Source organism: Chrysemys picta, chromosome 3, assembly GCF_011386835.1.
Source record: "Chrysemys picta bellii isolate R12L10 chromosome 3, ASM1138683v2, whole genome shotgun sequence".
Lineage (NCBI taxonomy): Eukaryota > Metazoa > Chordata > Testudines > Emydidae > Chrysemys > Chrysemys picta.
Window position 1 is genome coordinate 106943526 of NC_088793.1, and position 24625 is coordinate 106968150.

A 24625-nucleotide genomic window follows, 5' to 3' on the forward strand; every position below is an offset into this window, starting at 1 on the left:
GACTGTCTGTGACTCCATGTTAAGGCTGTTAGAGTGCTTTAGGAGTTCATACTTGTTACTTGGTTGGCAAAATCTAATTATAGAACATACGAACAGTTTGGGGTCTGTGCTCTGTTCCTGGACAGTCTGCCCTGAGGTGGCACTAATGCTTGTGTGCCACTCCAGCCAGCATGACAAATACCATTTTGTGCAGATTCCTACAGTCTTTTTTCTCTTCCAATGGCTTAATATTTTTATTTCACAACATGTTCCTATTTCAAATAAAAAAAAACAAAATACTGACTAGCCCTGTGAGTGACCAGATATATGGGGATGCGGCTGATTTTTATTTTATTTAAAATGAGTAAAATGATAATGATCTGACACCAACGAGAGCATTTCCATTAACTTCACAGGGCTTTGGTCTGTGTCTAGGGCTTTGCTGCTTAGGGAGATGTGCTTAAAGCTGTGCATGTGTTTAAGTGCTTGCATGTCTTAGGTGCTTGGCTGAATGAGGGCCTAAAACCTCCCCTCCCCCAATAAACTACTAGTCAGGAACACCAGCAGTTGGCAGCCTGCTAAATCTACTGGCAGGGAGGTCATTTCTTCCCTTAACGCTCTTGGGGAAGATGACATGCAATGTAAGGTCAGCTGAAGTGGATACACATCTTTCTAGCTGGGAGAGAATTCTGCAAATGTTCTATTATTATGGAAGAACTCCTTCACCAATAGATTGATACAGCACATGAATCAGGATGCACATAGGAATTGGCTGTCATCAGCTGCCTTCCTCACATTTTGCCATTATTTAAGACCACAAATTAAAGTAAGAAGGAGGAGCTCAGTAACTATGCTTCTATGACAGCCTATGATTTCTCCAGTCTGGTTGTCTCTCAGTTCTATGCATGCACATCACAGCATGCTGATGATGATCCAGCATGAGCTGAAGGACATGTAATCAGAGGTTTGCCCAAATGTCCATAGTCAGATGGACTATCAGAGCAGTCAGAGGCTCCTGCTGTCTTCATTGCTTGACAAAACTCTGGAACAGGAGGTTTTTTTGGGAGGAAAAGGCTTAGCACCTTCTGCTCTGGAGCAGCATCGGCCATACATTCTCTATAGAAGAAGGAGAGAGTAGGTCACCTGCCATCATTTTTGTATACACAGCATTCAGTAATAGGACCTGGCAGTGAATACAGGGCAGTGATTGATGCCCCTCTAAATGCTTTCAATAAGGGTTAATAAAGCCTTGAAGGCAGTTGGCCTTTTTAGGGGCATTTCAGGTTTTGGTATTGCTAGTGTGTGCAAAGCATTGTCTTCAGCAGCTCACTGTGGTCTGTAACTAACTGAAGTCCCAAGTTGTGGTGATAAAAATATATGGATGCTGATGTTAGGACTTGCCTCTTGCAGCTCCCTGCGATTGAAAAGTCTCTGTTTGTCAGACAAACTTCTCTCTCCTCCATGCAAACAATTTCTTCTTTATTTTTAATTTTCATTGAATTCAGCAAGTTTAAGTTGCACACTTCTTAGCCTTTGCAATCATGTCATCTTATCATTGTTATCCTCCTTTCTCATATTTTCCATCTTATTCCCACTTGCTGCAACTTATCTTACCATATCTCCCAGCCAGGATCATGGCTCCAGTGTGCCAGGCATTGTCAAATGCATAGTAAGACACAGCATCTCTTCTGGGCAGAAGTTAATTTAAATGTTTGATTTTGGTAACTTTTCTCACATGAACACTCCCACTGAGTTCAAAAATACAGAATAGTAGAGGAAATAGTTATATCACAGAGGATGGAAAACTATTCAGGATAACAAAGGAGACATATTCATAATTAAATAGGATAACTTGAGGCTCCTAGAATTGGTGGCTTTTGTAGACCAAATGCACACAAGAAAAGTCTCATATTGTAAGTGAGAGCTGCTAAATTGTTCAAGCGCTCTTTAGGTCAGAGTCAAGAGACAGGTGACAGACAAAAGACCTATGCTCTTCTTTTTATAAAATAAAGAGAAATGTTTCTGGAGCAAAGATCCAGATACTTAGTTGAATTCATTATCACTAGAAGCTTCACATTAAGATAGGATGTAAATTGGATGCTGTAAGCCAGACCATGAAAGGACGGAATTGATAAAGGACAGATTATTTTTGCTTTCAAGGTCAAATGGCATTTAAAAAGCCATTTTTCAGACACAATGGAAAATTACAGAGGCAGACTGCAGATTTTCTGATAGTCACAGTGGCCATTTCTTTATAGCAAAATAGAATGAACTGAAGATGTTAGTTCCTGGTTTTTGTATGTTTTACTACCCCATAAGTGTCTCTAGTCCACATTCTAGCTCTTATATTTTCTTTATAACTATTTAAAAAGGTAATTCAGTGTCTGTGGAAGGTGCCAGTCTGTCAACACTGGGAAATTAAAGTCTTGTTTATTCATAATGCAGGGGCAGCAGCACTATAAACGTCACCCCATCCCTGCCCACTGACACTCCAATATTCCTTAATATTGACCTAAAGAGAACACATCTAAGGCCTTGTTTTCACTGCTAAAAAAACTGTGTTTTTTACCTCAAGATAATTAACGTGATCTTTACTAAGGTAAAAACATAATGATGACAAAGCCCTTTAGTTTTACCATGAGATAAACTCACTGAAGTCAACCCCGGGTGGAGGTATAGGGCTGAACTGGTGTGTTTACCTTGTGATAAAACTAATGTACCTCCTCTTTGCTGTGTTTTTACCTGGGGATAGTGCATGTGTGTTAGCTACCTCAAGGTTAAAAAAAAAAACGCTGCTTGTTTAGCAGTGAAGACAAGCCCTAGAAAGAAAAGGTAGTTCAAGATGTCATGCTCATCCTATCCTTGGCTTTTCTGCTGAGACTGCCAGCAAATGACCACTGGACAGCTGTTAGGGGGTAATAACTTTCAACCCCCAGTCTACAATAATACAAAATCAGTATTCTGCTGTTTGGAATTTCTTATTCATGATGGGTCATGTCCAAGTCACATGAATGTAAGGGACATGAGATTGTGGTGATCCACATCAAACTATCAGGGGGTAGCCGTGTTAGTCTGTATCTACAAAAACAACAAGGAGTCTGGTGGCACCTTAAAGACTAACAGATTTATTTGGGCATAAGCTTTTGTGAGTAAAAACCTCACTTCTTCGGATGCAACACAAACTAATCTGCCATCATGAACTGCCTAACAGAGGTATAACTTGGTGTACTGGTAACAGGCAAATTAGGGAGTCTGCCTTTTAGATAAAAATGTAGGTTGGGATTTTTAAAGGAGACTAAGGGAATTAGGCACCCAACTCTCACTGGAATTCAGTGGGAGTTGGAGACCAAACTATTAGGCCGCTTTGAAAAATCCCACTTATTTATGCTTAAAACAATATAAAATTGCCTCATCCAGTTCTCCCCTGCACATCTACCTCCTCTTTTTCACTTTTACTCTTTCCCCTTCACTGTCTCTTTCACTTGCTTTCTGAAAAAGATATGGAGCTGGCATCAAAGGTCAGGGGTGGCCTTATCCACTACAGTGTCAGTGCTGCCATTCACACTCCCACGAATGTCCTTTTAGCATACATTCAATTAACCCCAGTTAAGTACTCTACTGGGAGTGGCATGTAGGCTACAGAAGAGCTTCTGTAGTGGCCCAGCTTTGAGCTCTAACATCAGATGAGGATGAAGGCAGGGCATAACCTGCCCTCTCCCTGACACAAGCCTAAATCTAGCGAGACACAGACTGAAAATTTTCTGCATTTTCAGCTCAGAAATTGATTTGAGGGAGGAATGGTTTGAATTTTTAGCAAAATAGTCCATCCACATCTGAAATATACCCAACCTTATATATGTGTATGTGTAGTCCATTCTTATCCTTTCCAATGCCTGAGGAATACTCCAGTGTGTGTCAAAGATCTATCAAACAGAAATACATAAAAAGACATAACATTTACATGTAATTTATATGTAATATACTGAACCAAATTCATCCCCGAAATAACTCCAATGACTTGAGTGGACTTACACCAGGGATTACTTTGTCCAATTATATGTTCAAAAATATACATATTGCTTTATGTGTACGTATAAATCTATGCTCAAACATGAGTCACCCCATGATGATCCTGTCTACTTTCAAAAAATGGCTTTGAGGTGTATTTATGAACAGGTACCAAATACAGTTATCCCCCTATTTGTATAGCTTTCCTTAGCATATGTAACATGACTGCCTTCTACAAAAGTTACAGAAACGTGTCTTTGAGTTTTACTATTACTGTGTAATGGGAAAATACTTTTGGTGTTCCCTCATAGTCCTATTTGGAATGTGTTACAGTACATAAGGCTGAAAAGCCCCTCCTTCTGGATGTAGAACCAAATATTTCAGTTCAAGTCCCCACAAATTATCAACCTTGATAGGAGCAGAATATAAGGTGAAATACTATATACCTAGGGCTCTATCCTGCTTTCATGCAAATTAATGGCAAAAATTCCAATTGACTTGAGTTGTGATCAAGATTGGACCCTAATGAAAAGTGAAATGAATAGCATATTCTAAGACTGTACCTTTTGTGATATCACAGTGTGAATCAGTAGTAGCTACTGAAGTCAGTTGAGCTACACTGGTTTTAAAAAGGGTTTAAGAATAAGAACTGGACCTACTGTATGCATGTGCAATTCTAATATATCAGTATATGGGCTCTAGTGGCTGAAAACAGGAAAATCTATCTAAATAAAAAAGTGCTTCCAGATTTTTCAGGTTTACATCAGGTCTTGCCTGATTTTCAAATGTTTGCAATTCCAGGAGCCTGAATTCCCTGTTGATGGTAGTGCAATGCAGTTTACACAGAACAAGAAGTTAATTTTATTTCCATACCAAAAGACAGTAGATTGATAAAATTGTAAAGTCACTAAAATCATGAAACAGAATGGGTGGAAGAACAGCCCCCCTGCAGTAGACCATGTTAATTACCCTTGCAGCTGGGAGATCAATTTGCATATATATTCTTTGAAGCCTGTCAGGTATGAATTGAACCACTGAACTGTTATATTTGATAATCTAGCTCTCCAAAGCATTTTTGCTAAAGATGTTATGTTTCACAGTACCAGTTATTTTTCTATCTAAAAATAAAAAGTTGTATTTACTTTGTTCCTGTATAAACAGTTCTGTGTTTGTGACTTCCTGGAGTATCAGGCTAGCTAAATAATCTCATCAGAAGCACAGATACTGCTAATTAAACACAAAAGAGATATGGACAAATAGCCTTGGTGACAAATGAAAGCTGAGAAATTAAAACTTAAAGCTACTGGTGACAGGCATGGCTCAGGGGATTGTTAATGAGATATGGAACTTTTCAGCTCTAGGACATGTATTCCATTCTGTTCTGTGTTAGTAGTGACAAAGTTGTTACCATCTGATGACTGCTTGGTGGCCTGAATGAACCAAGTGTATAATCTCAGTTAACTTCCCAGTGGATATTCTGTTCTATTTCAGTTCTTTTACAATACCCATCACTATAGTATCTAGTTTCCTATATCATAAAATTGCCCACAACGGGACAACAGTTGGCACCCTTTGATGGCCATTTCAACCATAATCTGAGATTTATATAGACATGGGAGGACCAGATCCTCAGCTGGTGTAAATCAGTGTAGTTCCGTTGAAGTCCAGTGAAGCCCAGGGCTTACGTGGGACTAAAGAGGTTCATAGGCTGGCACTGTACACAAAAATTTGGTCCCGGGATGTTGGAGAGACAAGATGGGTAAGGTAATATCTTTTATTGGACCAACTTCTGTTGGTGAGAGAGACAAGCTTGCGAGCCACGCAGGGAAAGGTATTGGGTGTGTCACAGCTAAATGTTACAGCTAAATATTCCTACCCACAGCTATTCCCACAGCTAAATATTCCTACCTCACAGGGTCCTAGAGCCTGGGCTTCAGCCCAAACTAGGAAGTCTACACAGCAATGAAATAGCCCCACAACCCGAGCCCCACGAGCACGAGTCAGTTGGCACAGGCTAGCCACATGTGTCTAGTTTCTGTGGAGACAGCCCCATAGTGTCTAGCAAAGTTATGAATTTAAACTCCCAGGCTAGTCTTTTGAAGGTGTTGTGCAGGTTTCTTTAAGGACGAGGCTTGAGAGATCAGATATAGAGTGATTATTTTGTGTAAAGTTTTCACCCACAGGTGATATGGTGTTTTTGTCTTTTATCATTTTTCAGTGTGAGTTCATTGAAGACCATTGTGATTGTCTGGTTTCATCCACATAGTTGTTATTGGGGCATTTAGTGGACTGGATGAGGTACACCACATGGTGTGGTAGACATGTATAGGATCTGTGAGTGAACACTTTTCATAGTCCTCATCCTCAAAGGAAACCTGAATAAAACTTTCAAAAGTCGAGCCTGGGAGCTTAAATTAATAACTTTGCTAGATCCTAAAAATCATGGTCTTCATAAAGACACTGGATTCATGTCTCATTTATAACAATCCATAAACCACTAATCCTCTTTTTTGGTCCTATGATTGCAGGGATGTTAATACACCACATCACCTTAAATCAGGGGTGGCCAACCTGAGCCTGAGAAGGAGCCAGAATTTACCAATGTACATTGTCAAAGAGACACAGTAATACGTCTGCAACACCCCCATCAGCTCCCCCACCCCGCTCCCAGCACCTCTCACCCACCAGCAACCCGGCCGATCAGCGCCTCCCTCTCCCTCCCCGAACTTTTTGATCAGCTGTTTCATGGCATGCAGGAGGCTCTCGGGGGAGAGGAGGGAGGAGCGAGGGCATGGCAGGCTCAGGGGAGGGGGTGGGAAGGAGTGGAGTGGGGGCAGGGCCTGTGGCAGAGCCAGGGGTTGAGCAGTGAGCACCCCCCGGCACATTGGAAAGTTGGCGCCTGTAGCTCCAGCCCCGGAGTTGGTGCCTATACAAGGAGCCGCATATTAACTTCTGAAGAGCTGCATGTGGCTCCAGAGCCACAGGTTGGCCACCCCTGCCTTAAATGGTCGCTTTGAATGCATGTTAACTACTTATGCTACACAATCTCTTTCACCTTCTATTTAGCTGTGACACTGAATATGTTTTCCAGACCTGAAGAAAAGCTCTGGATAGCTCAAGACCTTGTCTCTTTCATCAACAGAAGTTAGTTCAATAAAAGACATTACCTCACTCACCTTGTCTCTAATGTCCTGGGATCATCATGGCTACAACACCACCACAAATAAAATAAATACTGCACTGTTGCCACCATTTAACAAGAGACTTTGTATCATTGTAGTTTCTGCTCTAACCCCCATATAAACAGTCAGTTCAGTTTTATACAGAAATTGCTGCTTGTCATAGAATAGAATCATAGAAAATCAGGGTTGGAAGGGACCTCAGGAGGTCATCTAGTCCAACCCCCTGCTCAAAGCAGGACCAATTCCCAACTAAATCATCCCAGCCAGGGCTTTGTCAAGCCCGACCTTAAAAACCTCTAGGAAGGAGATTCCACCACCTCCCTAGGGAACCCACTCCAGTGGTTCACCACCCTCCTAGTGAAAAAGTTTTTCCCTAATATCCAACCTAAACCTCCCCCACTGCAACTTGAGACCATCACTCCTTGTTCTGTCATCTGGTACCACTGAGAACAGTCTAGATCCATCCTCTTTGGAACCCCCTTTCAGGTAGTTGAAAGCAGCTATCAAATCCCCCAACATTCTTCTCTTCTGCAGACTAAACAATCCCAGTTCCCTCAGCCTCTCCTCCTAAGTCATGTGCTCTAGCTCCCTAATCATTTTTGTTGCCCTCTGCTGGACTCTTTCCAATTTTTCCACATCCTTCTTGTAGTGTGGGGCCCAAAACTGGACACAGTACTCTAGATGAGGCCTCACCAATGTCAAATAGAGGGGAAAGAAAGTAGTTTTTCACCCCAGATGGGACTTGAACCCACAATCTCTGACTTAGAAAGCCATTGCCTTATCCATTAGGCCACTGGGGCCCTGAAGGGTAAGTGTCCTAAAACAAGGACATCTGCTAGCTGATCAGTTTTTTCATTCACTAGTTGGATGCAGGGGCGGCTCTAGGCACCAGCAAAGCAAGCACGTGCTTGGGGCAGCCCATTTGCAGGGGCGGCAGGAATCCAGCATGGGAGCTGAGAACCAAAAGGGGGCCCTGGGAGCTGTAGTTCCTTGGTTAGCTCCCTGCCTATAGAACCAGCCCTGGAGCAGGGAAAGAACTACATTTCCCAGCATTCCCTTGGCCACTACCAACAGGAAAGAGGGGGAGGGAGTGAGGTAGCTGAGACCTCATGCTGCAGCCTACTGTGACTGGAGAGCTGCACTGGGAAGGGCAGGGATACCATATTTTAACATTCAAAAAATAGGACACTCCACAGGGAGGGAGGGTAGCCCCACCTTGCCACCATCCACTCCCTCCAACTGCCCCCCACAGAAACCCCAACCCATCCAACCCCCCTGCTTCCTGTCCCCTGATCACCCCCTCCTGGGACCCCTGCTCCTAACTGCCCCTTGGGATCCCACCCCCTATCTAAGCCTCCCTTCTCCTTGTCCCCAACTGACCCCTCCTGAGACCCCCCCCAACTTCCCCCCTAGAACTCCACCCCCTAGCTGTCCCCTGACAAACCCCCGCGACTCCTATGCCTATCCAACAGCTGCCTATCCAATCGCTATCCCCTGACTGCCCCCCCAACCCCCTGACCCATCTATCCCCCCCTTCTCCCTGCCCCTGACAGCCCTCCGAACCTCCGCCCCATCCAACCCCCCAGCCCCTTTACCGTGCCACTCAGACACCCCCCCGCCTCCAGCACCTGCCTTCCAGTGCTCAAGCTCAGTTTGGGCAGCTGTTACTTCATTTCTCCCAAATCAACTATACTGATCCACTGTAACTTGCTGTAGAAAAAGTAGGATAAAATTGAGCAAGAAATGCTTCCCAGTGGTTATTAGGACTGGAATTGCTATTTTCAGCAGCCATTGCCTTGTTTGTTTGTTTGTTTAAAAGGAAGACAGTGATACTGCATTGGCAAATTCCCCATAGAAAGAAAGAGTGGAACAAAAGAATAAAGGCACCTCAACTTTTCCTCATTTATGTAGGACAGTCTTATAATATGCATCTAGATATCCTCCAAACACACAAGCTGAAAATCGTTCCACTTTACTGCAGTTCTGTAACCATACTGGAACCAATCCTGTCTGTGTTCTGTGCACATCTAAAATTCCTGCTGAATGACCTGCCGTGGGAGCGAGTTACCAGTGACCCAGGGCTGTGGTGGAAGGAGGGTGCAGGTGGGGGTGGGCAATGGTCGGGGGGGAATGAGGGAGCCCAGAGCTGGGGCAGCACGGGGTGTGGGGGGGGGGAAGGGAGAGCCCAGGGCTGGGGCAGCAGGGGGTGCAGGTGAGGAGCCCAGGGCTGGGATGGGGGGGCAGCCAAATTTTTTTTTGCTTGGGGCGGCAAAAAACCTAGGGCTGGCCCTGGTTGGATGAGTGGTATACTTCTGTTCTTTATGAAAAAAATTATGATTGAATTGGGATGTTGATTAGTTTACCCATTCTGCTTTAAATTCAAAGTAGTCATAACCCCAGTGCCAGTTGATATGTGTTTATCAGAATTTCACATGAATGCCCCTCAAAAAGCATTGCATGTATATTGCATATTGCTGTTGTTTCAAAAAATTGCAGCTTTATGAGACAAAGAAGGGTGTTCTAGGATCCTTATGAAACCAGGAATTCCTGGCTCACATTTTGTAATCACCCATCTGAGAATGAAATTCTTGTGATTATATCTAAGGGGTTTAGAACCTTGCTTAAATTTGTGGCTCCAATGATGCAGGGACCTTTGTAATCCAATACTCTGCCTCCCTTTAAAATTGAAACCATTGAACTACCTTGCATTGTTTTACATCTTTACACGGGAAAAGTGAAGATCACTGGTCAGAGTGTACCTTAATGGGACCCCAAGGAGTTAAAATTGAAATTTTCAAGGAGGCCAAAGGGAGTTAGGTACCCAACTCCTATTGAACGTCAGTGTTAGTTGGACACCTAAATTCTGAAGTCCCCTTTAAAAATCTCAGCTGAAGTCAGTTATTAACAGGAGAGACACCTACCTGCCAAAAAGAATTCCAAAGATAGCAAGTCAAAAGCAGATTTTTGTTTTGGAGGGGTCTTATCATTATTTATACCTTTCTAGCTCAGCATTAGATCCCTTTCCCCCCTGTAATATATGCAGCCTTTCAATATAAAAGAGCTAGGTGATATAATTTTAATGCTTTTTAATTTAACAAATCTTTTGCATGAAAAATATTTATTTAATGATCAATATATTAAAGAGAAGTGTATTTCTTTTTTCCTGGCAAATAAAACTCTCCTAGTCTAAAGTGAACTGCAGGTAGTTACAAATCATGCTCAGCAAAATAAACTTCCTTTGTACTGTCTTAAACTCTTTTAAGATTTAGTAGGGTCTTATATCCCTTGAATGAATGCACCAGAACTGTAATGCATGCAAAGCAAGCATGCAGTTCAGCTGGGAGAGGAAGTCTGTACAACAGAACTGTTATCTTGCAACAACAGTGGGGGGAGTATGGGAGGGAGGGGAGATCAGATAATTATGTTTTGAGTCTAATTTAAATATTGTTTCAAATGCATGTCCAGTAGATGCCCAGAGCATCTGAGGTTGTAGATGTCAATTCCCCCCCCCCCCCCCCCCATTTGCTTTGAGTTAGCAAGAACAGTAATAAGAAAAGCAGGATGAATGCAGAGGGAGGGAGGGAGGTATATATCATAGAAGCACTCACTAGTTCTGCTATAGTAAATGCTTTGTCAGGTACCCATTATATATTTCTATTTTCCTACACACTTTTTTTTCTGAATTGTGCCCTTACTCCACCTATAACTTTCTGCCTATGAACACTCCATGTTTCCTTTCCTTTTCTCTGGTTAACAAGTCAGGATTACCCCATATGAGCACTATCCATTGTTGGCCAGCAGGGGCTGTCACTCCATCATAGGCATTCAGCTTCACCAATTTGTTGTATTCTGAGGCTGTCACATAAATTATGTTTCATCAACTATTGCCCAAATGTTTGGCACTTGGGTTCCAAATATTCTAGAATGTTTGTAATTGGACTGATTCTCAGCCATTCATGAGCAGCTGGGTTATTGGATAAAGCTTATTCAATTAATATCCAAACCAATCATATATTTAGTATTGTTCTTTGCTGCATGAAACCTTGTTATGGATTGGGCTAAAACCCCATTGAGGTGGAAAGGTCTGAACTCACTGTTCAATTAACATAATTGGAAACATAAGCCCTACCTAAGACAACAGGTGTTTGGGAAGCCACCCAAGAGCTTTTGGCCTGAGTATTTCTTTTGGATAGTGGTGTGTGGGAGTGTGAACACACAGAGACTTAGGTCACAGACAAGACCAGAAAGAGAGGGAGAGGAAAAAAGGCAAGAAGAAACAAGCAAGCACAGTGTGTCCTGGAAAAAGCTAGAGAGCTTTTGGATCTGGCTGGTGTTGGTAAAAGGGCTTAAGGCTGTAAGCTAAGAAACTGCTCCTTTTTATTCTTGGTTTCTTCTGTGTTCAGAGATACAGGAATTTGTACATTCCTTGTAAATGAACAAGACTGCATCAAAGAAATACCTGGCTCCCACCAATCTCTACTCCCAACTGGAACACCCACAAAAGTGGCAACAATATCATAACTAGGGCTGTCAATTAATCACAGTTAAGTCAAGCAATTAACTCAAAACACATTAACTCGATTAAAAAATTAATCACGATTAATCGCAGTTTTATCCACACTGTTAAGCAAGAATAGAATACTAGTTTAAATTTATTATAAATATTTTTGGATGTTTTTCTACATTTTCAAAGATATTGATTTCAATTACAAAACAGAATACGAAGTATACAGTGCTCATTTTATATTATTTTTGATTACAAATATTTGCACTGTAAAAAGATAAACAAAAGAAATAGCATTTTTCAATTCACCTCATATAAGTACTGTAGTACAAAATCTTTTTTGTGAAAGTGCAATTTACAAATGTAGATTTTTTTTGTTACATGACTGCACTCAAAAACAAAATAACGTAAAACTTTAGAGCCTACAAGTCCACTCAGTCCTACTTCTTGTTCAGCCGTAAATATAAACAAACTTGTTTGTCTGAGCGATTGGCTGAATGGTGATCAGAGCATGAAGGGGCATATAAATCTTTAGCATATCTGGCACGTAACTACATTGCAACGCCTGCTACAATAGTGCCCTGTGAATACCAGTTTTCACTTTCAGATGACATTGTAAATAAGAAGCCGGCAGCATTATTATGACTCCGTTGTTGGCAGGTCATTGATGTAAAGGTTGAACAGGGTTGGAGAAAGCATAGAGCCCTGGGGTAACCCATTGTCATCTCCAAACACTTGTCTTCCCCCCGCATATGGACTCTGAACTGCCTATCGTGGAGGAACAGTTCAACAATGCCTGTGACCCAAAGTAACAGGATCCGTGATACCTTCACAAGCAGGCCAGTTGGCCATACCGTATCATATGCCGCTGTTAGATCAATGAAAACAGCACCTGTTTTCAAGTTTCCCTGGAAGCCATTATCAATAAATGTGGTCAGCGCGAGTACTTGGTTGCCTGTGCTACGGCCTCGGCGAAAGCCGGTTTGGTCAGGGCTCAAAATACTCTCCACGATGGGTAATATGCGCTGTAGGACCAACCGCTCCAGTGCCTTGAAGCACACTGACAATAATGATATGGGATGATAGCTTGATGCTTGACTTGGGTCCTTTCCAGGCTTTAGGAGGCCAATGGCTTTTGAGGTGCACCATATCTTCGGTAGCCTACCCATCACTGATGATCAGTTCAATGCCCAGGTATGTTAAACTTTGGGCATGGGTTTTTTTTTCATGGCGAGGGGGATTCCCAAGGTGCTCGTCTAGGTTCTGAAATGCCAAAAGGTTGTACTCACAGATGTCTGTCCCTAATCTTCCTGAACATAAGAAGTCATTGAGCAACCTGCTGCCTGTAAATTCCAGCTGGGTGGGGCAATAAGGAATCACACAGTTCCTTGTATATTTTCCCCAGGGTAAATCAGGCTCCTCAGCTTCCCTCTGTCATACCTTAACCAAGTTATCCCACCATATGTAGCATAAGCCCTCGCTATTAAGTCCTAATGCCTGAACAAGGAAATATACCTCTTGGGGCTCCTCACACAAATTATACTCACATAAATGCGAAAGGCTGCAGACCATTTCTCAAGCATTTGAGGCACCTTAGTTCTGCAGGGTTTGTCCTCATCTTTGTGTGTGTGTGTGTGTGTGTGTGTGTGCGCGCGCTATTTTCTTCCTACTCTGTCTGCTCTTCCCTGAACAGTAGGTAAATAAATCCACAAATTCCTTTCTTAATTGCTCCATATTTATTTGCAGGATATCACCCCAAACCTGAGAGTGGACCAATTTTGTCAGGCAGGCTGCCCAACCTATTGGCCATCAACCCCAGTGATTTTTACCAGGTCACCACATATCCCTTAAGGAGAAGGATGTCCAAGGGGGGAGTGACCTGGGCCGCCACCCTTGCCCCTGAGTGCCAAGGTACACAATCCCCTCCGTCAGTATCTGCAGGCCACTGGAGAACCCCACCACTGCATCCTGAGGAGGCCTGCTGGACTCTTGGCAGGTTACGGGAGCAAGGTAAGGCCTAGGCCCGTCACCTGCTCCTTGTCATCCTCGTTCACCTCAATGCAGGTTTGACTCTGACTACTCTCAGACCCTGAATCCATCCTGTGGACCTGCTGTATGGGGGGTTCAGGATCCTATCCAGGAGGAATGCACTCCTCTGCCTCACTATCATCCGGAAAGCGAATTGTCCCCACCGAGGTCCCAGCTCTTGCCAAGCTGCTCCCCTCAACTTGTGACTCTCCTTCTGCACTGGTTGCAGGCCATTGATCTTTGCATGATCTCCATTCCTGTGAAGATTGATCACATCTTTTCCCATGGGGTTGCACTCCCAAGCCCACTATTCCCCAGCAAAGCTCCACAAATGAACCCTTGCTCACTTCTCTCAGTGCCTCCATTAGGGCAGGGCTGGGTCCTTCCCATGCCTGGGTCCTTCTCATGCCTGCATACTACCTATGCCCTGACTCCTGACTCCCTTGAGGAAGCGGGGGAAGGAAGGGGGGAGGAACTGGTCATTCTGTGTGGCTCCCTCAGAGCAGCTCCTGGTGCAGGCATCTGCAGGTTGCTGGCCGTACCCTTGGCCAAAGCCCCATGAGCCCTTTCCTTCCCCACACCAGAAGCTGGATTGGGGGCGGGGTGCAGCCAGATGCAAGGAGACTCTCTGCCCCAGGGAGAGGGGCCCTAGAAACCTTACCAGACTTCATTTGCTTCTTTAGGACTGCTGCTGCTGCTGGAAGCTGGCGAGTAACACTTTCTCTACTGAAACAAAGCCAATAGAGGCTCCACATGGCCCCTGCAGCAGGTAAATCGTGGGAGCTGGGGAATGCTGGCCAATCAGCACCTCTTTTCCCCAGCTAGCCAATGAGTTCCAGTTACTCTCAGGGGAGGAGCTACCTATTGTTCCTTGGCAAGTGTCTCCCTCCCTTGCTGCTGAGACTGTCCCCCTTTCACCACTGGCCCTATCAAGTTCCCTCACCTGTTGATGCTGATGGGTAGCATCTGCAGTTGGCCCAACATTAATTCTATTGGAGGGCTTCCCTAGTCAGTAAAAATGGAATAAACAGTCACCTGTATCCAAAGTGGTACAGGCATTGGGACGCAGCCCTCACAGCAGACACATCTATTGGTCCTGCATCAATAAGATGCTGAGTTCATAGAGCTGTCTTTAACTCCTATATTTATAACCCCTTCCCTGAGATCAGATGGTGAGCTTGTGTGACACTTGGAAGACTGCTTGCCCTTAATGAAAAGTTTCTGAACATCTTCAGAAGCAGCTAGTGAGCTGCATCCTCCTTCTGGATATTTCTAGACCCTTCTAGCTGAGTTGCCCTGCACTGATCTCTGCATATGTGTGGAGACACAGAGTACTGCAACTAAAATGCATGTCTTCTCCCCACTGCTTTTCTCCATCTCTTTGGCAATAGAAAATACATGAGCTACAAGTAGAACTGAAAATCTTGCAAAAACTTTCTACAACCATCTTCTCCTTATGGACAGTAAAAATGTGGTACCAAGTATGGGCCCTGATGATGTGATGAAAAGTCTATGCAAGTCTCAGTGAGTTTATGGATGTAACAAGGAATAATATGGCCCAAACACTGCATAAATATTTTTAATCATTGCTGCCACCAGGAGAAATCAGAAGTGAACATTCATGGCAAGATTACTTTAGTAACATGGAGAGAAGCTTCATCTGCAAATCCACTCAGCTTCAGCATATTTCAGACAACATCAAGAAATGAATTTATTAATTCATGCCCTCTGAACTTAAAGGGCAAGGTGTATTATATACTACAGTGATTGGCTCAATATAAATGTGACAGACAGAAGGCAGACAGATGATAGACAAATTATTATTATTGCACCACACTGTTCATAATTCACTCTACAAGAAAAGTGACCTTGGTAAAGTAGCCACGATCTGAAGTGCAACTAGTCAATATCAGGAAAGGAAGGGGACTCAACAAATACAGCCTCATGATTTGCCATCAAGGTTGTCTAATTTTCGGATGCCCTCCCTTCCTTTGAATTCACCTTGGTTTTTAAAAGCAAAAGAGATCTGTAAAGGTTATATGCAAATGTTTAATAAATGCAGCTCCTTAACTTTCCCTCTGCATCCTGTCACTATAACATAAAACAAATGAACAAATGCTTGGGCTGATTGGTTTATTTCATTTTTCAGATTCAACTGTGTTATCACAAACATTTGGCACTCTTATTGAACTCTTGTGCACCTAGGACCCTGACAGGAGCTGTATTTCATACATCACTCTTGGGATTGATGTCCCCTAATTAATCTTCAGCACAAGGGAAAACTAAACAACTGGAAGAGAATTTCCAGCTAGGAAACCTGTTAGAAAACAAAGCTTTAAGTTTACTGCCATTCTTACTTTATGCTCCTTAACATTGCTGTATCTAATTCTGGTTATGATTAGGGCTGTCAAACAATTAAAAAAAATTATCACAATTAATCACACTTAAAAAAATAATTGCGATTAATCACAGTGTTAATTGCACTGTTAAACAATAATAAAATACCAGATATATAAATATTTTTGGATCTTTTCCATGTTCTACATAAATAATAATATAAAGTGAGCAGTGTATGCTGTATTCTGTGTTGTAATTGAAATCAATATATTTGAAAATCACCATTCACAAAAGTTCATTTACGCAGGTGATATCTGTTGCGGTATCCAGGCCTGGACATTTCATGAGCTTGATGCCACCTTAAACCCGGACATGATAAAGTTAACTGACTACTGTAAGACTTGGTGCCTCCAGCCAAGCATTATAAAAACAGTCTCCAGTTTGTTCCATCTTCATCACGCCAGCACAATCCAAGAACTGAACGTTTATCTGAATGGTCAGAAGGTGAAGCATGAAGTAGAACCAGTCTATCTAGGTGTGACTTTAGACTGCACACTGAGTTACCATGCCCACCTGAAGAAGACAGCAGCTAAAGTTAAGACACGCAATGATCTTCTTAGCAAACTGGCAGGTTCATCATGGGGTGCTCGTGCACCAACTTTGCGGATGTCAGCTCTTGCCACCTCATATTCGGTGGCGGAGTACTACACATGAGTTTGGAGTCAATTGTCACACACCAAACTGGTGGATATGCAGTTACATGCCGCCATGCATATCATCTCTGGCACCCTGTGTCCGACTCCACTTCCATGGCTTCCAGTTCTGAGCAATATTGCTCCTTCTCATATTAGACAAGAGGTTGCCACTGGCAAGTTACTGGAGAAAGTACATGCCAACTCAAGCCCTGCCACTGCACAATGACCTTTTTAAGCCACCAGCTGCACGTTTGCCATCACGTCGCCCATTATGGTCTCATCCACCACGCCAGGATGCTAGAGTGGAAACACTCTGGTGAGAGGAATGGATATTTGTTATAATCCCCAACCAGTCCCTCATCACCGACCCCACAATTTGTCCTCTTGGTTTTGACCTGCCCCATTGCCAATGGTCCTTGTTGAACAGGTTCTGGACTGGGAAAGGCCTCTGTGCAGCCAACCAGTATCAATGGGGCCCTTTGTGACAGCCCTTTGTGCAGTTGCGGTGCAACACAGACGATGACACACATTGTCGATGAATGTCTGCTGACTACGTTCAGCCGTGGCCTAGAAGAACTGCATCATGCCATTGAAAATGCCATCACTTGGCTAGACAACTATGCACATGCTAAATAAAATAAATTGAACTGGACACAGGTTAGGGTGTTTCTACAGAGGAGTTGGAATTGGTCAGAGAACTGATATGGTCTTTCAAAGGGGCAAAGAAAATTACTCCGAGGGAACTACTGGTGGTCATGGGGAACCTAAAGTTTGCATGCCAGGTGGTGGCTCCCAGTGCTTGTCTAGCATCTGAGGCCTCTGAAGTGTGAGAACCCCACCACTTTATAAGAATGACAAGGGGAATGAACAGTGCTTAATTTGTAATGAAAGAGGTGCCAGGGCTCAAGCAATTAGCTACCAGGGCTCAAGCAAATTTTTTACATTCATAAATGGTGCAGCAAGCCCAGAGGTACTGGGGCTATGAACCTCCAAGGCTAGAGGTGCTGGGGATCAGCCCTGGCACAAATTAAGCACTTGGAATGAAGGAAGACTTAGAAGTGTGGGAAAGATTCCTGGAAGAGTTTAATGGGGGTTTCGATAGGGCGTTCAGTCTGGTTGCTCAAGACTGAGCTGCAGATACAATCTGACACCTTAGGAGGTATAGGTTTTGGGATTTACTTTCAAGAGGAGTGGTGTACACAGAGATGGCCAGAAAGCTGGATGGCTCAGGGTATTACAGGGGACATTGCCTTCATCAAATTTTTTCCTATACTGGTGGCAGTCACTAGTTGGGAAGAAAACTTTCAGAACAAGAAAGTCTGTTCTGGTGTGACAACCAACCCATGGTCCATATTGTAAATATACGGTTGGCTAAGACTGCTTGATAATCAGGCTGCTGAGGGGCTTCATTTTGCACCGCCTGTGGTTTAACATCCTTTTTCATGCAGGACATGTCCAAGAATGGATAATGATGTTGCTGATGATTTCTTGATTTCAGAATGACAGATTCCGGGATCTTGCCCTGTTGGTCAGCAGGGATCCATGGACCATGCCCAAACAACTCTGGCTCATGACAGCTGTGAGACTAGTCGAAGAGTTGGTTGCACTGTGGACTGTGTGGGCCTATAATGCCAGCCTTTCAGAGTTAGTGGACTTTAGGGACTTAGTGTGAGTAGCCCATACCCACATACCAGGTAGTGCAATTTGTGGTGCCTTTGACCTATCATGGGTTGGCTCCCTCCACTATCTCTGGCCAGCTAGCAGATCTGTCCTACTGGAGCAGGTTGGCTGGTTTCCCAGACTCAGGTGGGCATTTCATAGTATGGAAATGTTAAGCAGGGTGGTCCCGGAGGGATGGGCGCCAGAGAGATTACAGGTTACCCATAACATTGGAAACCCTGACAGAGTTATCAAGGGCGCTGTCATGGGTCTGCAGCTGTGAAAGAAAGAGGCCATTTTATTTAAGGAAGCATTTGTTGTTGCCTTATTTGGTGCTTTGAGAATGAGTGAGCTGGTGTCTGGGGCAGCTGCAGACAGGTCCCAGCATGCATAAATGTTACAGATGTGCAACATAGTGTCCTTGCACTTAAAGTACTCAAAAACAGACCAGAAGGGAACCGGGGCTTATGGTGTTGAAGGAATGTGCAGAGAAGCGCTTGTGGCCCCAAAATGCGGGGCCTGTAGCCACTCCTCCTGTTCATGCACAGTGATGGCATGACAAGGTACCAATTCAGCACAGTACTGAAAAAAACCTTGTGCTACTGCAGTCCTGACCCGAGTAAACTTGGTATTCATTTTTTCAGGATTGGAGCAGCAATGTCAGTGGCTGCAAGGGGTTTTGGCCCATGGCAGGTGCAGGAACAAGGGCACTAGAAATCAAGGACTTATGTCCACACCAAAGAAAAGATGTCAGGGAACAGCAAAATGTAACTAACCCAATTTGCTTGTTTGTTTTAGAAGCTACCCGGAGTATACACAACATCTGGATTTGCAGCACTTTATAGTACATTGGGCCCACAAGAGGGCAGCCAGGACAGCAGCTGGATCTCAGCTGGGCTTTAGGTCCAAAGCATGCAGTGGGATCAGCTCATGCCACTTCTGCACTCACTGATAGGCTAGGGTTGGAAGCAGACCCAGCTCATGTGGGCAAGGCTAGAAAGAAATTAAATAGGGAGATCACCAAGATATTCCTGGAGACAAGGGGGTTCAGTGTTACAGCATAGAGACATCTGCTACAACTGGCGTGAAGTTTTCAGGGATGATAGCATACATTTGTCAGATGGAGGTGTTCACATATGACTATGGAACGTGAGGGCATGGATTGGGCAGGCGGGGTGTGATACCAGGCAGCGTCGTTGGGTGGGGGAGTGACTAAGCTAGTTGCTGGCACCCCCTGAGGCCAGTTTTCAATGTAGTTAAGAGAATAAAATGAACAGTGCCCAGAGATAAAAGACCTGGGATTTTGGTGATGGGCCTTGGGCTCATGGGATAGAATGAGATCTTGTGGCCTTTGCAGGCTGAGGTCAGACTGTGTGGCCCTTACAGACTGAGGTCCCCACCCTGCTGCACCCTCTGTCCCCCTCGCAATGGGGAGAGTGCTAGGCCTCTTCGGGGGGAGGCTGAGGAGAGCTACCCTGTGCTATGGGTTATATCATAAGGAGCCCTGTAACGCCCACACTGAAACCAGTTACATACCTGGTATGGGAGAGTATGGGTGATGGGTGAGTAGCGCCCCGCCCCAGTGTTAAAGTTGAATAAAAGTTGTGACCTGCTGCTTAATACCATGTATGTGTCTGTCCTCATTTTGCTGCTGTGTCCACATCAGTGTCTTTTATGGACCTAGAGGGGGAGAGCTTTAAACTGGGATTCTGTCTCAGTTAAAGAGAGAATGGGGTATAGCTTAATGAGGTGAGAGGTTGTAAATTCTTACTTGACTTATCTTGGGTTATGAGGAGAAGATTGTGCCCTATAGAGTGAACACCTTGTAGAGATCCAGGGAATGGATATTTTATATGCTGATTCCAGTACCTATCTGTACCACTTAGGAAAACTGTGGCCTGTGTCCAATCTCACCAGAAACTGAGGAGACCAGACTGTTAACCCACCAAGGACTGGAATGCTGCTAGCTATGAGTATCCCCAGACTTTTGTTTTCTGACAAGGCTCTGAAGTGTTTGGAAAAGAACTGAGATGCTGCTATTCTTCTCTAGTGCTGAAGAGAGGGGGGCATAATAGAGCTATACACAATATTACCTCAGTATCCTCCTAGCCTCTTATTAATGTGCATGTGAATCAACAGATTGTTTGAAATCCTACTGCCTTTGTCTCTTTTTTGTTAGATGGTAATGAACAAGATTTCTTCGACACTGGTGGCAGTAAAGGCAAATTAATGAAAGTTTTCTACATAGTTCTTAAGAGCAAAAGTCTGCAAAGATCTGAGGGAAGTTTGTGCTCAAGATGCAAATGGCAGGCCTTCATCCATCTCCCATATGAGCCTGTACACACATTATTATAAGAATAACTGGATTCTTTGAGAAGGCCACCTAAATCAGAAAGACCAGAAGGTGAGACTACATGGATTAATAATGTACATTGAGTGAGGAAATGTATCTATTTATTTTAAAGATAGACATTTTTATCGTGCTTATCACTCTGGATAAAGATACATCAAAATACCTCTAAGAAGTAGAGGTTGCTGGCTCTCTCTTATTAAGATGTTTATTTGCATTGATATGGTTCTGGGGCTTTAGCCATTCTGAGAGGGTGTCATTATGTCATGGTTATTTGGGGAAATGCTAGCTTAAGCAGATGTCTTGGTGCACATATGTTAAAGTTTTTAATGTTAATTGTCAATCCTACCTTGAAAGTAACATGGTTAATATTTGATATGGCTGAGATGTCTTTCATAATGCACAAACCAGATGTAGCTTGGTTTTTAATGCGCATATTTTGCAAATAACTATTCATGACCATCCTCAGTGTAATACTCCCCTCAAAACCTCTTGCTTGTATCAAATAATTCAGTGCTAGGGACCAAATGTTTAAAAGGAGAGGTGTGGTCTACTGATCAGAGTTTAGCAATAGGAGCCAGAAGTTCCTGAATACTAATTCAAGCTAAGATGCTGACTCCCACTGAAGTCAGCTATTCTTGATATCTAAGCTGGGATATGGTGCTGACGTTTTGAGGCCTTGGGCAAGTCATTTTCTTCCTCATTTTCCTCACCTGTATAATGAGGATAATAATCACTACTTCCCAGGGAGTAGATTTTATCCTTATGCAGAGGACAAGCACAGGGCCTATGCAATACTTGTGCCTTCACAATAAGGCTTAAGTGAGACATAAGTGGTATTTAGGCCTAATGCTGGCTCTCTACATAGGGGAAATAACTTTAAGTTTGTAAAGTGCTTCAAAGAGAAGCAGGCACAACTGACAACAACAAATATGATCTGACTGTGAGATGGATGAGGCTTCCTACAGCACCAATAAACCAGCAGGTGAAACTGATAACAACAAACATTGTCCCAATGTCACAGAGAGGTATGAAAGGCCGGGGGAACGTTCCAGTGAAAATGACTGTGAGGTTCCCAGGGTTGCAAGCCAACAGGTCTAAGTGTACACATGAGAAGAACATACAGGCAAGTGGAACTGGAGAGTCAGTGCTGTATGTGCAACAGAGTCTACAGACACACAAAAAACACCCTGTCATATGCCTAAGGTGGCAGGTTGTGGTTCTGCAGGCCACTAGAGGCAAATACTCATCTGAATCATGTGCTATTGTAATGCCAACAGACCCTTGTCAGTGGCGGAATCAAACTCTGAACCTCTGAAGCTTAGTGTATGAGCCTCTACTGCAGGGGTGGGCAACCTTTTTGGCCTGAGGGCCACATCGGGTTTCTGAAATTGTATGGAGGGATGGTTAGGGGAGACTGTGCCTCCCCAAACAGCCAGGCGTGGCCCGGCCCCCTTCCCCTATCCGACCCCCCCATGCTTCTCGCCCCCGACAGCCTCCCCGGGACTCCTGTCCCATCCAACCCCCCCGTTCCTGTCCCCTGATGGCCCCCCAGAACCCCTGCCCCATCCACCCCTCCCTGTCCCCTGACCACCCCCGAACCCCTCGCCCCTGACTGCCCCCCACCGCCCCATCTAACCCCCCCTCCTTCCTGACTGCCCCCCTGGGACCCCTGTCCCATCCAACCACCCCTTCTCCCTGACCGCCTCCAGAACCCCTGCCCTGACTTCCCCCCGCTACCCCATCCAACCCCCCCTCCTTCCTGATTGTCCCCCTGGGACCCCTACCCCCATTCAACCCCCCTGTTCCCTGTCCTCTGACTGCCCCGACCCCTATCCATACCCCCACTCCCTGACCACCACCCTGAACTCCCCAGCCCTCTATCCAACCCCCCCGTTCCCTGCCCCCTTACCGCGCTGCCTGGAGCACTGGTGGCTGGCGGCGCTACTGCCACACTGTCCAGAGCACCAGGACAGGCAGCCATGCCACCGGGCTGGAGTCAGCCACACCACCACGCAGCACAGAGCACCGGGTCAGGCTATGGCTCTGCAGCCTCGCTGCCCAGCAAGAGCTCGCAGCCCCAGGAGTAAGAGATGTTGAACAAATATAGGCTAGTGAGGCCCTCAGAGAAACACTGTGATTGTGGTATGAATAAAGATTATCGTCCAGAAGAGGAAGTCATATGTCTAATTGAATCAGATAAAAAAAACAACACTAGGACAAAGGGAACAGTAAACTCCTTATCTCAGAAGAGATTGTGGGGGGAAAAACAGCAAGCAAATATCAGAAAAAAGAGAATGTTTAGAATGGGTTGCAACAAACACAGCAGTCATCTACCTGTGACCTGATGTCAGTACCTGTATCCCAAAAATAAGGTATGCAAATCCTACACCATCATCAGGGCTGAAATGCACCCTTAGTAAAAAATCAAAATATGCATCGGGCTTGTCTGTTCACACACTTAGTTCGCAGCATGTTGAGTTGTAAATTTACTGCTCACTAGCCTGCTGCACGCTAAGTGTCCATGTGGACCCTGCTACTATGCTCTAAAAGTTCCCTAGTGCACTTTAGTCTGCTCTCATTTTAAAGTGGGGTAGCTCAAAGAGCACTCTTTAACTTTGGGTGCCCAGCAGCAGGGTCCACATGGACACAAAGGGTAGGTCTACACTGCAGTTGGCTGGTGTGAATCCCAGCGTAGATAGAAAGACTTATGCTAGCTCTACTTGACTCAGTGCACTAAAAATGTTGCAGTAGGGGTGACCTTGTGGGCTAGCTGCCCAAATCCAAGCTTGCCTGACCCCCTGGGTCTAACCTCGGGTGGCTAGCCTGAGCTGCCCCCAGTGCCACAGGGTCCACACTGCTATTTGTAGAATGCTAGCTCAAGAAGCACTAGCACAAGTCTGTTTACTCAAGCTAGGAATCATACCTCCCATCCTTAGTCTGCAGCAGGCTCGTGCAGAGTGGATTGACACCCCAGCTTGCCGTCAACTAAGTGTTCGTATAGACAAGCCATCATAAGGAAATGAAAGGTGAGATGATGTTAGGATCAGTACATGGGTAAACAGCACCCAGAACATCAAAGACTTTGCTGAATTCCTTTCATGAATTTTCTTCCTTCCTTTTCTTTAGAAAATCTCAAAAGACTGAATAAGAATAAAATAATGCCAAAATGTGGCCACTGAAACCTACCTGTATTACCAGACCCATTTATGAAAGATGGTTAGAATTATCCTCAATCATCCTTGGGTGGACACTGAGTATTATCTATCCAGATTTAAACTGCCAATTCAGAAAAGCATCTCCATCCAGGACAACACTTAAACTGGTGTGTAAGTCCCTTTGATTCAATAGGATTTAAGCATGTGCTTAAAGATAAGTCAGTGCTAAAGTACGGTCCAAAAGAGAAAAGGTCTTAAGCACATGTTCATGTGCATTCGTGAATCAGGCCTGACATGATTACTAGAGAATATTCTTGGCTAGTGAATTTTGAATTTGTAAAATTGTTTATATTATTTATATTTGCCATTAAAAAAGAATGCCTACACAATGGCTCTGAACACCCTGAAAATAATTAGACATACAATAGCCACCCAGAGCATTAATACTAATATGCCAAGAAATTAACTCTGTCAGTAGCAGCCTGGAATATTTTTTATCCTCTCCTGGAATTCTCTTGGGAACATATTCACATATACTCTGCCTGAGATGTTATTAACTGACATTAAGTCTCTCAGCCCCTTAGGCTGTGGCATTTTTTCCTGCTATTTTCCTGACCGTTAAACAACCCTCATCTATGTGATCTGGAAGCCGTTGTGCTTAGACTTTCCTTAATGCATGCATTGAACTGTACCTTGTGCTCTGTTATTGTACCTGAAGCTGTGCA

The 24625-nt window shown here is 44.2% G+C and overlaps 1 long non-coding RNA gene and 1 other non-coding gene across 4 annotated transcripts in view; one reads left to right on the forward strand and one right to left on the reverse strand.

Moving 5' to 3' along the window:
• LOC103307054 (uncharacterized) overlaps positions 1 to 24625 on the forward strand; it is a 388418-nt gene that overhangs the window by 327561 nt on the left and 36232 nt on the right. For all 3 annotated transcript variants that reach the window (XR_010600106.1, XR_010600105.1, XR_006173970.2), the window contains one exon: positions 20572 to 20796. This is a non-coding gene — a long non-coding RNA (uncharacterized LOC103307054). The remainder of the gene's footprint in view (positions 1 to 20571; positions 20797 to 24625) is intronic.
• TRNAR-UCU (transfer RNA arginine (anticodon UCU)) lies at positions 7897 to 7969 on the reverse strand. The gene has a single exon. It is a non-coding gene; the product is annotated as a tRNA-Arg (tRNA).